Raw genomic sequence first — 9,555 nt, 5'->3', positions numbered from 1 at the left:
AGCCTCCTCCCCACTTAGCCCCCAAATTAGACCTTTTGTAATCAGAAGTAAGCCTCTAGTGAATGAAATTCTTTTAACATTGTTTAATGCTTCCCCAAATTTCTCATCTCTGCCTTGCTTTAACCACAATAGTTGATATTATACATGCAAAAGTATGGCTCTGTAATAGCTCTCATTACCTTTTTGCTTTGCGTATTTGGCATTTTCTAGACATTAGAGAGTTTGTCTTTTTAAGGATGTGTTATGTATGTAGCTGTTCTGTCTGCAATTTATTTTGATTTTTCTTTTTTTCCTCCCTTCCTCTCTTCTCTCCTCTGCACCTTATTATTTTAGTTCAACACTCACTGCTACTACATTTCGCCAAGACTTATCTAATTTGTTTTTCATTGATTGACATACATAGTAAAAACCTTATTCTGGAAAGCAGATTACATTGAACGCTTTCTTCCCCCCCCCCCCACCCCCCGCCCCAGTCTTGGCTTCTCTCCTTGATCCCTCTCCAAAAGCCATCAATGTAATGAGTTTGCAAAAAGCTTCCTAAGCATGAACTTCCTCCTTTGTGGAATTATTCATTTTTTTTCCCCCAAGAGGCTGCACAGACAACAGTTGGGTGACAAGAAAATGCAAAGTAATCAGCTTGGTGTTCTTATGTGTGACTTCTGTCAAGTTGAGCTGTCAGATACCTAGAGATATGAGGGGGAAAGAAAAGAAAAAGAGTAGAAAGATAGATGGCAGTTCCCATGGATGGGGAGGAGGCTGCCTCCTGGCTTAGCCTGTAGTGACCTGCACGGATTGCTTTGGAAGCTCTCCTGGTTGTGTGAGATGGGCTCGCAGGTGCAGCAGAATGCAAGCAAGACAGGAGAAGCCTAGAACCGCTCCAAGTCCTACATTCCTCTGCTGCCAATACCCTTGGCCTGTCTGGGTCCCGGTGGCCACACCTGCTCTGTTCCCTACCCCTACCCCCGACTGACCCCACCCACCACACTGGGGCACACCCTCCAAGCTCATCTGGGGAGGGAGGGGGTCAAAAGAGAAGATTTTGATTCCTGAGCAGATGCTCAGAGGTGGGACAACTTGGTAGCTTGAGTGAACTAGGATTCTATTTGCTAGAATCACCTCAAGACAAAAGTTTCCTGATACCGATCAAAGCCTTCTAGGAGACTGTTTTGACTCAATTGTACCTAGTGATTCCATAGGCTGGGGTGCCTTTGTATCTTTTTCAACATACCTTTACTATCTTTAAACTATTTTTCAAAGAGAATTGCTTGTATTACGTCTTTTATTTTGTCCGTAAAACTGTTTTTGCTTTTAGAGAATGTAGAACACAGTAGAAATCAGGAGATGGTTCTCTCTGAATGTTCATTCTGCAGAGTTCTACCCCAAAGCTTGGAACCTAGCTTTGCTCGGGAGGAGGCCCTTGTCCCCTCTCAACAACTAATACAACTCTGGAAAACCAGAACTAACAACTAACAACTCTGGAAAACCAGAAAAGTCAAGTGCCATCCCAGTCAGCCATGTTTCTGTCTCTTTCTCAGTAGAGGATTTCCATGAAGGGGTGCCTCATACGCAATGGCTTTTCCAGGGCCACCTCATGCCACATCATAATGTATGTGAAAGGTGTGCATTGTCAACCTACGTGGTGGCCTGGGCTGTTTCTCTCTTACATGTTGCTTGTCTTCCTCTACCACTGCCTCTTCTCTTAGAATCCAGGGATCTGGTGTTATTGGAGCCCAACTCCAGAACGCTCACCTCTCCTGGGCTCACAAGGGGCCTTGTGAGAGCTCTCCCAACCCTTCCAGAAAGGTGCCTAGAAAACACTGTGCCACCAGCATTCATGCACATTCCTTAGTTTAGTTTGGATTACAACTCAAATTTCTGGGAGTGAGATTATTTCCATTTTTACAGGTATTATTTTAATTTCATACATTATGTTTCTTTTTCTAGACATTGAAATAGAGAAATATAACAAACTGTCTGCACACGTGCCCTCAGGGGCACCTGGCTGACTCAGTCCACACAGCATGAGACTCTTCATCTCTGGATCATGAGTTCAAGTTGCACACGGGCCTAGAGCATTCTTTAAACAACACACATACACACACACACAAACATGCCCTCATCATCCAGGTTTGTCAAAGCATCATGTGTCATATTTATTATAAAAAAATACACACCAATTGAGACAATGTCTTTCTTTTGTCTTAATCAGAAAAATCCCTCTCCCCTCTTTCTCTCCTAAGAATTAACTGCTACCATAAACAGAACTGCATCATTCCTATATCTATTAATATTCTAATAGATATTTAATATATGTTTGTGTATTTTTAACACAGAACATAAGTTGTATAGATTGCTTTTTTCTTTCAACATCATTTTAAAGTTATAGCCATGTTAACATGCAGCTTTAACTAATTTACCATAAATGTTGTTAATCGGATTGTTGTAGAGCTTTTGTTCATCCTATTAACTGGTACATAATGTACCAGCGTTAGAATATTACATACAATATTATTATAGTATTTTTGACATAATACCTATATAAGTATATTGTAATACATGTATCCATCCCTCTATCAATAAAGGTTTAGGTTTCTAAAAAAAAAAAAGTTTAGGTTTCTAATTTTTTCTCTTATGAACGTTACAGTGAGTGCTAGTAAACATTTCTCCTTGTGCACATGTGCGATGGCTAGTTTCAGATACATAGCCAAGAGCAGCCTCCTGCAATTAGGTGGTGAGGATATTCCAATTTACTAGCTATTTTATGTATTGAAAGCCCCAACAGTAGAGTGTAAGAATTATCTTTTCTCCACATTCTTTGGTTATCAGAGCTTTTCACTCTTGCCAACCAGACAGAGATAAGATGGTATCAAATTATAAATTAAATTGATATTTCTCTGATAACTGTGGGGATCAGTTTTTGTATGTTTATTGGCCCTTAGGGATTCTTCCTCCATGAACTTCCAGAAGTAACAATACATGTAAGCTCAAAGGGACCTGGATGTAGAAGCGGGTCTGAGCAGAACCCCACTGTGTTCTCTTACGCCAGACATTGAAGAGATTTGCTAAAATACACAAGCCCACTCTTGTCACCTTGTTTCTAATTTTGGAAAGTACATTTTTCATAAAAGTGTTACTTATGTTAATAAACCACGGGTGCATCACTATTTTAAATAAACTAATAAATATTTTAAGCAAATTTTCAACTTTAGTTTCTAAAATAGTAGTTATCAATATATTTAACCTATGGAAACAAAAGCTCAATAAGTCTGAAGAGTGTGCTGAGCTTGTGAGACCAAATGCTTGAGAATTGCTGCCGTCTGCTGCCGTGGTGAAGAGTGTTTCACTTTTCTAAATGTGCGTCCATGTGGATGGAGGAAAGCCAGAGTAGAGACCAGGGCGCTGGACCAGATCTAACAGCCTGGGGAGGCAGGAGTTACAGGGAGGAACCTTCTGGAACAGCAGGTCATGACTTCTCTCGAGAGCTGCAGATGCGCTGGCCTCATTTCCTGAGTTCAAAACAGGACAGTAAACTTGTTGTCCCTCCTATGAGGTCGAGGGGAAAAAAATACCCTGAAAATCAGCGATTTCTCAGTGACAGTCAACTCCAGGGTATACAACTGTGGTCTGTGAGTCCAGTAATGTGCATATTCCATTAGGGATAATGTATAAACACTAGACAATGAAAATTTCAATTGTACATCTGCCTCTGAAGGAAGCAAAATACAGCAAGATTATATTTCTAAATGCATTACTTTGCAGCAACATTCTTCCCCATGGCCTTAATAGTGGGGGACTGAATTTTGGTAATGGGTTGCACTTTATTATTGTTTTTAAAAATTTTATTTATCTGAGAGAGAGAGAGCACAAGTGGGCTGAGGGGCAGAGGGAGAAGCAGACTCCCCACTGAGCAGGTAGCCTGGCAAGGGATTCAATCCCAGGACCCTGAGATCAAGACCTGAGCCCAAGGCAGATGCTTCATTGACTGAGCCCCCCAGGTGCTCCTGGGTTACACTTTTAAATGACATTTGTTCATTCACAGAAATATCTTCTAATCTATCCCATGTTGTAAGATACCACACTATGAAAGAGGGATCACTTATTTTAGGTATAAATCAAGACTGGTGGGGGTTGTTTGCTTCCTTCTTCTTTTTTTTTTTTTAAAGATTTTATTTATTCATGAGAGACACAAAGAGAAAGGCAGAGACACAGACAGAGGGAGAAGCAAAGCAGGCTCCTCACAGGGAGCCCGATGTGGGACTCCATCCCAGCAGGGATCACGCCTAAGCCAAAGGCAGACACTCAACCCCTGAGCCACCCAGGCATCCCTGTTTGCTTCCTTCTAAAGTGCTTCAGAGTGAGGAACACAACGTGGGACTGCCACACTATCCAATTGCAATCCAAATGCCAACATGAGAGATAGAGGAGATGGAGCAAAAAGAATACTGGAAGAAAGCAGCATGAATTTTCTCTAAACTATTCCACCAATTATGAAAGTTTCCCAAGATTTCCCCCAAATTCCCAAAACACAAAGGTTGAAGGACTTCAGCACACTTGTGGGAGGAGAAAAAAAACAAGGAAAACACTTCCAGGCATATCACAGTCAAACTGCTGAAAACCAAAGAGGAGAAAACTTTAAAACCAACTGGGGTTGGGGGGCAGGGATGTAAGAAAGCCAAGGGAGCAGCAAGGAGACTTTCAGCTGCCTTTGCACAAAGCAATGGAAACTGGGAAAAGATAGTTCACTCATCTTGGAAAATTGCTCAACCTAGACTTCTTTACTTGGCAAAATATCTTTAGAAAATAAGGGCAACATCCCAAACTAATGATGTGCTACATGTTTACTGATTGAATTTAAATAAAAAAAATAAGGGCAAAATGAAGATTATTTCCCCAGATCAACAGAAGCTAAGGATTTATTAGAATCTATTAGAACTGCACTGTATGAAATACTCATGTGAGCCATTTAGCTAGAAGTAAAATGACTCTACATAGACGTACGAAACTGCAGGCACAAGCAAAGAACACTGGGAAGGAAAATATGAAAAAATAGTGACCACTTCAAGAAATAGTCATTACTGTGCCTAAAAACTCTGCTTCTGGTTTCACAAGATGTAGAATTCAATATATAACAGTTACAGTGGGAAAGGCAGAAGGATAAATATAGCTACGTGTGGTAAGACTTTATATTTTATGGAAGGTGATAAAATTCTAATTTTAGGTAGACTCTATTAAGTCCCGGATGCACAATCACTAAAATAAAAACATATATGTTACAATAAAAAAGACCATATTAAATGGAACAGCAAAGAAAATGCTTGAGTCATGCAAAAGAAGGCAAGAGAGGGGAATTAAAAAAAAAAAAAAACAAAACAAAGAATAGATGAGACAAATAGAGGACAAATAAGAAGATGGTAGAGTTAAATCTAATTATATAAGAAATTAAGTTGAACACACACAGGGTATCCACTAAATAAAAGGATCGATTTTTCAGGCTGGATTAAAAAAAAAAAAAACAGAATAGCAAGATCCAATTATTTACCTTTTTCGAAGACACACTTAAAACATAAGGACACAGTAAATTGAAATTGGTGATCAAGCATGATACACCACAGAGACCTAAACGCAAGAAAGCTGGTGTGACCATTTAAATATCAGAGTCGAGGGGATCCCTGGGTGGCGCAGCGGTTTGGCGCCTGCCTTTGGCCCAGGGCGCGATCCTGGAGACCCGGGATCGAATCCCACGTCAGGCTCCCGGTGCATGGAGCCTGCTTCTCCCTCTGCCTGTGTCTCTGCCTCTCTCTCTCTCTCTGTGACTATCATAAATAAATAAAAATTAAAAAAAAAATATCAGAGTCGATTGTAAGCAATGGTTTTACTAAGGAGAAGCAAGGACATTTTATAGTAGTAAAAAGATCCATTCAACAGGAAGACCTCTCAATCTTCAATGTACCTATTAACATAGCTTCAGTTCTCAGATTTAAAATCTCCCACTTTTAAAAAATAAAAAAATAAAAAAATAAAAAAATAAAAAATAAAATAAAATCTCCCACTTTTGACACTCAGAGAATTCCCTTTTCTTCTAACTAGGACATGTATTAAGCTTTAGGCGTTTTTTTTTTTTTTTTTTTTTTTTTTTTTACATTATTTCTATGTACGCACATGGAAGGGAGGGGTATTACCTCAATTAGTGATGCTTTTCTAGTTTTACACATAGCTAGTGTCTCAAAAGGTGTTACAACATGCTTTGCAAGTGCATGTATTCTAGAGCAGAGTCGGGAATCAAGTGTCAACAGTAGGGTGAATAATTTTAGAGCGCGGTTATGCAAAAAAAAATATATGTTTTTTGCAGTTTTATGAATGTTGTTAATAATTAATTATACGTTTATCGCCTCCTATCCTGGACAGGTAGAGACTGACAGGGCGTCTTTTAGGAAAGCTACCATTGAGAATGATTCAGGCAAAAGGAAACAGGAAATGGGTTCTTAATGGTAGGTGGTTAGAGCCAGGCCTGAGTCAGAGCTACCAGAGAAGCAGAGAGGGCACAGCTCTGATGGGGGTGCTGGGTCATGCACTCTGCAGAGGCTCTTTGAATACAGCTACTGAACTAATTAAACTACCATTAATTTAACAGTTACCATTTGGCTATGAGGATGTTTTGTCACCAGGCGGAGTTTCATGACTGATTAGAGAAACTAGGTATCACCTTCACCAAATATGCTAAATGGTTCGATCCAAACTGGTGAACACTGCAAAGTTATGGCTCGCCCGAATTACCCTGGTATCTGGGTGAGGATTTTGGAGTGCCCTCACGATACTGCCAATGTTCAAATATTCATCACCGCCATCGGACTAATAATAACTCACAAAATATAATATATTGATCATCATAAAGACAGCTTTTGTAAATCTTAATCTGGTTTCAAAAATAAAGAACTACCGAAGCATAGAAATTCATATTTTTTCTTCAAACCAAAGCAAGAAAACCTGTTATACTTTTCTATATCCTCTGCCACCACGTAAAATAGGTTTCACATCAGAAAGTAATCAAGTTACCTCTCAAGTGATAAATGTAGGCTGCATCCTTACAAAACATTAATCGAATTACTATTATCAGAACTTCTCTGGCTTTGGCCTGTATTGAAAAGCAAGATAAAAATTCCTAAAAATGGATTCTCTGCTGTCAGTGATAGATCAGCTTAGTCAAATGAGATACCAGTAAATACTGCTCAGAAAATTTGCCTGATTTAGTTGATAGAATCCAGAGTGTTATTCAGTCTTAATTATTTAATTATTTTAAATGCATGGCCAACTTAGTTAGAACTAAGAGCTAGCATCCTCTCCTGGGAACATCTCTAAGAATGACAGTTTTTCCTATCTTTATGTGTAATTTCTGTGAGATCGAATAAGTTATACTTGCTGTTAAGCTAGAAATATGCACTTAGGTACTTAAAAGTGGTCGGGCAGGCGGGTGGCTCAGTCCCTGGAGGGTGTGACTCTTGATCTCAGGTCTTGATTTCAGGGTTGTGAATTCAAACCCTGTGTTGGGTTTGGAGCCTACTTAAAAAACAAACAAACACTTATATAATAAAAAGTGTGCCCCTCAAACACATCAGATAAGCAAATGTGTTCTTTGGCAAATTGTATACTTCCTTGTCAAAAATCTGTCCAGTATAAATATCACAATTCTCCTAAAGAATACATAAGACCACATGCCTTGTCACTAAGTGATAGGGCCCTCTTTGCAGCAGTGACTCCCCTCGGGGACCTGGGGTAGGTGCTGTTGGTGCCATGGGTGACACGGGAGCAGAGGGCAGGACATCACATCAGGTGGCCAGGGCTCTGGCGGTCAGCACCCACGGCCCTGCATGTCCCAGGGGTGCAGGTGCGTGGTGAGCCCTGCAGGTGCAGGATGGTGGGGTGCGGCTCTCAGGGAAGGCTCCACAGCTCCAGGACCACCGGGTGGCACCTCCTTGGCAGAGTCCAGGGTACATACTATGTACTAGTGAGGAGCACATGTCATATATGTATTATGCCAATATTTCTGGTGTATGATATATTTGGGCACAATATATGGAATGTTTATATATATATATATATGCACTAATATACACACCTCATATAAACATTGTATATGCTAATTTATAAGTATCCAAAACATAGTGATATATAATGCTGTAACTAGGTAATGTGCACACATATAAAATCATATAAATATATAATTGTGTCTATACATTGTACAGAATCATCATTAAATTGTATATAAATGTATGATTTATAAAGTTAACATATGATATATACATTATAGTGTATAATGTGTATATATAATACACATTAATATCTTTTATATTTAATATCTAATTAACATCCATCACCACACATATAGATGTATTTATATATGCTGTCTTTATGTTATCACATACTTATGTACATATATACATACATTGTACATATACATAAATGTATTATGTATAACATATTTATAATTTTTATAAATTTTTTATTTTAATTTATTTAATATATTATTGTACACAAATATATAATACAATATATATGAGATACATTTCTATCAAATTTTATATTATATAAGTTGCATATAACTAGATATTTTATATAATTTATACATTTTATAATTGTACATTTATGTCATTTTATACATGCAGTGTATTCCTTTGAATATGATTCTATATTATACAAACATAAGTGCTCATACTCTTCATATATGACATCATTCTATGAAGGTATTTCAGAGAAGTAACCTAACCCCTGAGGTTTAAAGTGGAAAGAGGGAGCACCGTCGTCAAGCAGATCTCTGATTGAGACTGGAAATCTCACGGGGTTTTTAGTTACTCAGCTCTTGCCACCAGAAGCCCACGTGTACAGTGGGAAGGACCTGGCACAGCCGGCAGCCGACCGATGATCGTCTCTGCTGAGCCCTTTCCAAGCAATCCCCAAGCACAACCCTATGGCTCGGGCTTCCCTGCTCCCAGCACCAAGGGTCTCTGGATTCTGCTCCTGTCTCTGGAAAGCAGTGAATTCGCAAGAAACTGCAGGATCTGGGGCCCAGAATTGGGGTGAAAATACCCCCAACATTCTCTCAGTCCACAGACCTTATTTCATGTCCATCGCCAAAGGCTTAATCTGGTGCTGGGTCCAAAAGTTAAGGCCCTCTGTACTTGTCTCTCAAAACGAGATACCTTTACTTGCTTGTTGCATTTTACTTGCTCTTGGGCATTAAACTCATGGGGTCAACTCTGAACACCCTCTATGGGTGTTCACTTCTGAGCATGGGACACCCACTGCTCGGGCTGCACCTGGATGCTCTGCTTCCCATCCAGTTGCTGCTCCTTGAGGAAACGCACAATTCAGCGGAAGTAAAACATGATTAGCGATATGGACCAAGGCTACACAAGCAAGCAACAATTTTTTTAGAGGGTTTGAGTTTACTCTCTATGCAAAGGCCAGATTTAAATGTCTTGTAAGATTATCCGCAGAGTTGGTTCTTCCCTTTGGTAGAACTAGCTGAGAGCTGGGTGCATCTTGACAAAGGCTTCACCT

The sequence above is a fragment of the Vulpes lagopus genome, chromosome 4 (genome assembly GCF_018345385.1).
Source record: "Vulpes lagopus strain Blue_001 chromosome 4, ASM1834538v1, whole genome shotgun sequence".
In the NCBI taxonomy this organism is placed as follows: domain Eukaryota; kingdom Metazoa; phylum Chordata; class Mammalia; order Carnivora; family Canidae; genus Vulpes; species Vulpes lagopus.
This window is presented reverse-complemented; position numbering follows the sequence as displayed.